The sequence below is a fragment of the Molossus molossus genome, unplaced genomic scaffold (genome assembly GCF_014108415.1).
Source record: "Molossus molossus isolate mMolMol1 unplaced genomic scaffold, mMolMol1.p scaffold_m16_p_4, whole genome shotgun sequence".
Taxonomy (NCBI): domain Eukaryota; kingdom Metazoa; phylum Chordata; class Mammalia; order Chiroptera; family Molossidae; genus Molossus; species Molossus molossus.
This window is the reverse complement of record NW_023425377.1, coordinates 22,928,116-22,935,017: the sequence shown is the minus strand read 5'-3', so window position 1 is coordinate 22,935,017 and position 6,902 is coordinate 22,928,116.

Below are 6,902 nucleotides of genomic sequence, written 5' to 3'. Positions count from 1 at the left end.
ATTTATATTTAACAAAGAGTCTAACTGTGTTTCTATATTTCTTAAGAAAAAATAGCACTCTTCTGCCCCTGCCTTTCCTGCAGCCAATTGCTTTTGCCCCTTTTCGTTGATCTCTTAGTATTTCCTTTCTTGTTTCTAAACAACATGGTTGGAAAGTTACTTCCTAAAACTAAAAAATCCCAATGTAACATTGTCCCAGGAAAATGATCATTCTTTCCATATACTGAGAGATGTATGTAATATATTTTACATACACATTTTTTTTTTTTTAGGAAAGTGTTTTGAACCTTTAGTAATCCTGAATACCAAGCAAAAGTGACCCGAGAAGAAATAGAAAATCTGAATAGACCTATAACTAGCAAAGAGATTAAATCAATAATCAAAAATCTTCCAAGAAAGAAAAGCCCAGGACCAGATAGCTTCACTGGTGAGTCCTACCAAACATTTAAAGAAGATTAATCTCAACTATTTTCTAAATCATTCAAAAAACAGAAGAATACTTTTCAACTCATTCCATGACACCGGTATTACCATGACACCAAAGCCAGACAAAGACATCACAGGAAAGAAAACTAGACCAAATATCTTATATATATATATAGATGAAAGCATACTCAACAAAAACACTAGCAAACCAAATCCAACAACATATTAAAATGATCATACATGTGACCAAGTGGGTTTATCCCAGAAATGCAAAGATGGCTCAATACATAGAAATCAATCTAATACACCACATTAGTAGAATGAAAAAAAAAAAAAACCCACATGATTATCTCAACTGATGCAGAAAAAGCCTTTGACAAAATCTAACATGCTTTCATGATGAAACAGCAAACAAATTAGGAATAAAGGTCAATATTCTTAACATGACTAAGGGCATACATAGACTATTCACAGCTATCTCGATGGTGAAAGAGAGAAAGCTTCCCCTCCTTAGGTCAGAAACAAGACAAGGTTGACACTTTAACCACTTCTATTCAACATTGTACTGGAAGTTCCAACCAAAGCAATCACAAAGAAAAAGAAATAAAAGGCATCCAAATTAAAAAGGAAATTGTAATTTCTCTTTATTCATAGATGACATGATCCTATATATAGAAAAATTCTAAAGAATCTAAAAAAAAAACACAAAACCTACTAGAGCTAATAAGTGATTTCAGCAAAATTGCAGGATACAATATAAACACACACACACAAAAACCTTCATTGTATTTCTATACCCTAGCAATGAGCAATCCAAAAAGAAAATTAAAAAATAGTTTTATTTGCCTTAGCAACTAAGTGAATAAAATGCTTGGGAATGAATTTAACCAAACAGATATAAAATATATATACTGAACACCCCAAAACTCTGCTGAGGGAAATTAAAAAGACTAAATAATGGAGAGACATTTTATGTTCATGGATTAGAAGATTTAATATTATAAAGATGATATATTCCCCTAAGTAATCTACAGATTCAATGCAATCCCAGTGGTCTTTTTTTAAAATCAGAAATGGAAAAGCTGATTCTCAAATACCCATAAAATTTTCCCCAAATAGCCAAATCAATCTTGAAAAAGAACAAAGTTGGAGTCACACTGTCCAATTTCACAATTTACTACAGCCCTGGCCAGTGTGGTTCAGTTGGTTGAGCATCATGCCAGGCACTAAAAGATCACCAAGTTGATTCCCATTTAGGGCACATGCTCAGTCTCCAGTAGGGGGCATGCAGGAGGCAGCCAACTGATATTTCCCTCTCATCAATATTTGTTTCTTTCTCCCTTTCCCTTCCTCTCTCTCCCTCTCTAAAATCAATAAAAACATATTTTAAAAAGAAGAAACCAAATTTACTACAAAACTACAGAAATCAAAACTGTGTGGTATCAACATAAGGGTAGATATCTAGATCAACAGAATAAAATTTAAAGTCCAGAAATAAACCTCTATATCTATGGTCAACTGATTTTCAACAAGGGTGCCAAGACTATTCAATGTAAAAAGAACCATCTTTTCAACAAATGGTGTTAAAGGTTCTGGTCAAGTAGGTGGACTAGTAGAGTAGGTGGACACTATACTCGCCTCCTCCCATGACAGCATCAAAATTACAACTAAATTATAGAACAATCAACCTGAATAACTATCTGGAGACAGGCTGAACAGAAGTCCTATAACTAATGATTTAAAGAAGCAGCCAGGTCAACACTGGTAGGAGCGGCAGAGACGAAAAAGGAGCTGGTCCCACACCCATGTGTGGCGGTTGAGAATCAAAGGAGTATCTCAGCTGCAGTGGGCCCCCTCTTAGAAGCAAGGGGTCAGAGCCCCACACTGGGCTCCTCAGCCTGGAACCCCAGTGCCAGGAAGAGGAGCCCACATAACAACTGGCTGTGAAAATCAGAGGAATTTCATCTGTCCGGGTGACAGGAAGTCTGCTGGAAACCCAGGCATCTTCTTAAAAGGCCAGCACACCAACTCTCACTTGCAGGCACTCACCTTGGGCTCCAGCCGGGGAGCGGTGGTTCGAGGGCACCAGAGACATCCAGGGAGAAGCTGACTTCAGAGTGAGGGCTGGAGGAACGACCACTGTTTTTCTGTGTCAAGCGCCCTCCTCAACATGACCAAATCCGAACCTGCGCAATCCGGTTCCTGCACTGCCCAAGGCTCTCTCAGCAGCAGTCAGCTGGGGCCTGCTTGCAATCTTTCTTTAAAATCTCGAGGAATTCCAGTCAAGCTTGGAGGTGCCAGTAACGCATGGGGAGAAACTGAGTTGTGTGACTTCAGGGCAAGGGCAGGAGGGACAACAGTCATTGTCCCTGTGTGGAGCCCTCGTCCCACACGTCCAGACCTGATTCGGCATTAGCCTGGAGAACTCCACTAGCTCCACCCTCGTGACTCCCTGAGACCCTGACTCACTGCAAAGGTCCACAGGCCCAGGGGGGTGGGCTGGCCCCGGTGTACCCTTAGACCTCTGCTGAGTGGCCTCAGGCTCAGCACTGGTGTGAATCTGAGTCTGTGTGAACCTGGTAAATATCACTCACCCCACCCTGGTGACTCCCTGAGACCCCGAGCCACCCCACCTGTGCACAGCCTGGGCTCTTTTTGGAAGGAGCCTGGGTTCAAGTTGCAGTCTTTCTTTAAAAACTCTAGCCCAGCTGGTGTGGCTCCGTGGACTGAGCATCTTCCCATGGTCTGGGAGGTCCCGGTTGGATTCCCGGTCAGGGCACATGCCTGGGTTGCGGATTCAATCCTCAGCAGGGGGCGTGCAGGAGGCAGCCAATAGATACTTCTCTCTCACATTGGTATTTCTATCTTTCTCTCTAAAATAACAAATTAAAAAAAAACCCTCTAGAGCCCAGGTGGCTCAGTTGGTTGAGCATCAGCCTGTGCCCTGCAAGGCTGCTGGTTTGAGTAAAACTCTCGAGACATTTTGGTGAGGCTTTGGGTGTGCCTAGAGATATACAAGAAGAAGCTAAGTTGTGTGGCTTCAGAGGGAGAGTTGAGGGGACAGCTGCCATTGTCCCTGTGTTGAGCTCTCCTCCCGCACAACTGTTGGGTGCTATCCTTCCTGTGTTGAGCCTCCCCAAACATGGCCCAAACTGATCCTGCATTAGCCTGGTGACCTGGTGAACTCCACTATCTCCACCCTGACTACTGTGCTCCCTGGGGTCCTACCCCACCAGCCCACGCACAACCTGAAGGTCTTTTGGTGGCAACCAGCCTAGGCCTCCTTTGCAGTGTTTTTTTAGAAGACTCTCAAGAAATGTTGGTCAAGCGTGGGGGTGGAGGGGGTGGTGGGTGCCAGAGACATACAGGGAGAAACTGAGTTGTGTGACTTCAGGGCAAAGGCAGGAGGGATGGCTGCCACTTTCCCTGTGTGGAGCCCTCGACCCACACGTCCAAACCTGATTCTGCATCAGTCTGGTGAACTCCACTGGCTCCACCCTCATGACTCCCGGAGGCCCTGACCCGCTGCAGAGCTTTGCCAAGTGGCCTCAGGCTCAGGACTGGGGCCAAAACTTAATCTGTATTAACCTGGTAAATAGCACTTCCCCTACCCTGGCGACTCCCTGAGAACCTGCCTCACTAGAGTACCACCTTTAAGTGCTTGAGTACTCAAGTTCAGTACCAACTTGAGTATGCTCTTTAGGCAGCTGAGTTTTTCCGGCAGCTGACAGGTGGTGGCAGGTCTCAGAGTACTTTGGGCCTTTTGCTGGACCTGCCGCAGGCCCAGTACTGGTGGCAGCCAGCCTTGGTTCACAGCATGGCCTCTTCCATGCACATCCAGGCCCAGCACAGGCAGCTACCAACCACGGATGCTTTATAGCTCCTAGCAGGTAGCCCCAAACCAGTCACAGTCAGTATATCACACTGACCTGCACTGGAACCCCGCCAAGAGTCCCCAAAACCAACACACCTGGTGGCCAGCTTCAGACCAGAGCAGAGCACTACCCGATCAGCTCACAAGTGGCACACACAAAGGGTAGTCTCAGCAGGCACCAGACCCTGCTGGGGCAAATCCCTCTTCATGGGGTCTATGCCCCCACAGCAGACCATCCACTGTGGTCATGGCCAATCCTTCTGGCCAGTCAGCCCGAGGGTCAGTCCACTCACTGATGTGCCAACGGCAATCAAGGCTCAACTACAATAGGAGGGCAAACACAACTCACACAAGACACAATCCTAGAGCACCCAACCCAGATGGTCAGGGTGACTGTCACTGGGCCCCACGAGACACCTACTACATAAGGCCACCACGCCAAGACTGGGAGACAGAGCAGATCTACTACGTAATACAGAGAAACAAATATAGAGAGGCAGCCAAAATGGGAAGAAAAAGAAACATGTTCCAAATGAAAGAACAGAAGAAATCTCCAGAAAAAGAACTAAATGAAATGGAGGCAAGAAGGCTACCAGATACAGAGTTCAAAACACTGGTTATAAGAATGTTCAAGGGCTCTGGTCAGTTTTGCTCAGTGGTTAGAGCGTTGGCTTGCGGACCAGAGAGGCCTGGGTTTGGTTCCTGCTAACAGCACGTACCTTGGTTGCAGTATGTCACCAGCACCAGTTGGGGTTGTGTGGGTGGCAGCCACTCGATGTGTCTCTCTCACACTGATGTTTCTCTCTCTCTCTCTCTCTCTTCCATCCTCTCTCCCTCCCGCTCTATCTGAAAGATAAATGCAAAAATGTCCTCAAAGATGTGTTCGGGTGAGGATAAAAAAAAAAAAAAGAATGCTCAAGGAACTTAGTGAGAACTTCAACAAAGAGACAGTAAGCATAAAAAAGGACATAGAAACCACTTTAAAAACTAAACTAAAGCACAGAGAGGTTGCTGACAGACTTCAAGTTGGTATGATTTCCTTTCTTATTTTTAACCTTGGCAGTTTGCCTCCTGAGTCTGAGTACTCAACACAATCTGACAGCTCTTCAGCATGACCATATGAAAAAGTCTACCCCCATAAATCACCTGTGCTGCTGAAAGAGGAGGCTTTAGCTAAAAATGTTAAGGTTCTCATACCCAGAAAGACAGGTCCCACCAGGGGAGTGGATGAAAGCTGAGATCACTTCATGGCCAGGTAGATATGCGCAGGATGGCCTCCAGCCCAGGACTCTATGTATAGTTTCCTCCTGAAAGAGATGCACAGGACTGAAGACAGACAATCCAACTGTGTACTCCTGTTTCTGTTTAGTAGCAACTCCAGAGTTCACAGTGTGCGGTCTTAGGGAGGTACCTGAAGGCCTGAGTTATGGCAGCTTCAGAATGACAGAAACGGAAGGACTGCCCCCGACAGTGCTCCCTCAGGGCCCAGGCACCCGTGCCTCAATGTTGGGAATACTGGCTGCTGGCAGCTCCCGGCACACCCCTCAGTAGAGACCATCTCCATGGGCTTAGGCCCAGATCCCATTTTACTTGTTTTTCTGGACTAGTAACATTTTGCCCCAATAAGAGCTTGTTAGTTGGCCAAAAAAAAAGAAAAAGGGTATTAAAAAAACAACGAGTCAAATTGAAGAATACAATGACTGAAATGAAGAATACCCTTGAAGGAATCAACAATAGATTAGATGAAGCAGAGGACTGAATCAGCAATTTGGAAGACAAGGCAGCAGTAAATACGCATTCAGAACAGCAAAAAGAAAAAAATTTTAAAACAATGAGGATAATTTAAGGGACCTCTGGGACAACATCAAGTGTAACAACATTCACATCATAGGGGTACCTGAAAGAGAAGAGAGAGCAAGGGATTGAGAATGTATTTGAAGAAATAATGACTGAAATTTTCCCTAACTTGACAAAAGAAATAGACAAGTCCAGAAAGCTCAGAGTCCCAAACAAGATGAACCCAAAAAGGCTGACACCAAGACACATCATAATTAATATGGCAAAGGTTAAAGACAAAGAGAGCATCTTAAGCAGCAAAAGAAAGACAATTTTCTACATGGGAGCTCCTATAAGACTGTCAGCTGATTTCTCAACAGAAACTTTTTAAGCTGAAGGGATTGGCATGAAATATTCAAATTGATAATAATCAAGGACCTACGACCAAGACTACTCTACTCAGCAAAGCTATTATTTAAAATTAAAGGAGATAAAGAACTTCCCAAGAAAAAGCTAAAAAAGTTCACCACCACCAAACCAGTATTATAAAAAATATTAAAGAAATGTCTTTAAGAAGAAGAAGAAGAAAAAAAAACCATAAATAATGAATAAAATGGCAATAACTACATACCTATCAGTAATCACTTTTAATGTAAATGGTTGAAATGCTTCAATCAAAAGACATAAGGTAGTTGAGTGGATAATAAAACAAAATCTATACATATGCTGTCTATAAGAGACCCACTTCAGATAAAAACACACACACACATACAGACTAAAACTAAAATGATGGGAAAAGATATTTCATGCAAATGGAAAAAACACA